The 1,576-nt window shown below is 47.6% G+C and overlaps 1 non-coding gene across 1 annotated transcript; it reads left to right on the top strand.

Annotated features, from left to right (window-relative positions):
- The first annotated feature begins 1,232 nt into the window (after positions 1-1,232).
- Positions 1,233-1,339, top strand: LOC149428270 (U6 spliceosomal RNA). The gene has a single exon (XR_016310822.1). It is a non-coding gene; the product is annotated as a U6 spliceosomal RNA (small nuclear RNA).
- Positions 1,340-1,576: the final 237 nt, after the last annotated feature.

Below are 1,576 nucleotides of genomic sequence, written 5' to 3'. Positions count from 1 at the left end.
TTAAATTTTCGGTCTTTTTTGGTTAATTTAGCCAAAAATAAAAACCCCAGCGGTGATTAAATACCACCAAAAGAAAGCTCTAGTTGTGTGAAGAAAACGATGAAATGTTTGTTTGGGTACAATGTTGTATGACCGAGCGAATTGTCATTGAAATTGTGAGAGCGCTGAAACCTGAAAAATGGCCTGGGCAGGAAGGGGGTAAAAGTGCCCGGCATGGAAATGGTTCATCGATACGAGAAAATCAAAAAGAGCCGCCTAGCGGAGGATGGTTTCCATCCAACGACCTCTGGGCCAGCTCTGGGAAAGGTCCCCTGGCACTCAAGGTGAGGATGCCAAAAGTGCGCCCCTCCCCCGAGCTCCTTCATTCGGGAAAACAAAAAGGGAACCAGGGAACAAATGCCATAAGCGCTCGCTTACACCCTGAGCCCCCGCTCACACCCAAAACCATTTCAAAATCGGGCGACCTGCTGACACCAATGCCTATGCAAACCGCACCAAAAGCTCTGCTGCGTGCACTACTTTAGAGGTCGGCGCGGCTCCGACAAAGCCGGAACCGCACCCATAGGACCGCTGTAATAGCGGACAATAGGGTGCGACTTGGCCTACAGTTTTGCAAGTCGCAGGCCAAGTTGCACCTGACGTGACCGGGGTGTAAGGGGCATGCCAGCGTGTGCGTTCTCGTAGCGCACCTCTAGGACAGACCACTCGTTTCAATAGGCTTCCCTAGGTGGATAGATGGCGCAGGCACCATTTTTAAAACCACAGAGATACATCAATCAATCAAAGTGAGTTGAAAATAATATAGCAAAAAAACAAAACCAATGGACTAAAATGGCTCTTTAATAATTACCAGGAAATCCAAATCCAAAATAGCCGCCTAGCAGAGGATGGTTTGGATCCAACCACCTCTGCTTTATGGGCCCAGCAAGGCATGGTGGGCGTGGCCTGCCTGCCTTCCCACAATGCCTCCTGGCAGAGCTGCTCACTTGCATGCGGTGTCCTGCTTAACAATAGCCTGTGTGCTCCTCATTTTCTTCAGTAAAATCAACTTTTCAACTGACAGACATTATTGATCACATTGATTATGATTATACAAAAAGCATTCTTAGAATTCATAAACATAGTTTGGCAGAAATAGCGCAGAACACCGACATTCAACGCTCTCCATAAGCTGATCTTCTGACCTCTTTGACGGCTTATATACCCCTCGGGCTCTCCCATTGCTTTGCCCCCCCGCATCGGCGGGTGGGCAGGATTACAATCGTGGAACGATACAGAGAAAATTAGCAAGCCCCTGCGTAAGGTTGACATGCTAACCCATGAAGCGGTCCCAAATTTTTTCCTCAAACAACCTTCCTTCAATTCAATGCTTTGGATTTCTTGCTTTCTTTCTTTCTTTTTTTTTTTTTTTACTCTTAGCATCAACTATTTTAAAAAATAAAAATTACAAGCTGCGGCTTACGGTTAGAGCGCAACTGAAAGCTGCACGTGCCCTAGCGGCTTCTCCCACCAACCTTCTCTGAAGAAGAGCAGCACGCCTATGGGCATCCCACTGCCCCGTTAGTCTATGGGGGCG

The sequence above is a fragment of the Staurois parvus genome, unplaced genomic scaffold (genome assembly GCF_062004578.1).
Source record: "Staurois parvus isolate SC_StPar_1 unplaced genomic scaffold, SC_StPar_1.0 ptg003371l, whole genome shotgun sequence".
Taxonomy (NCBI): Eukaryota; Metazoa; Chordata; class Amphibia; order Anura; family Ranidae; genus Staurois; species Staurois parvus.
This window is presented reverse-complemented; position numbering and strand designations above follow the sequence as displayed.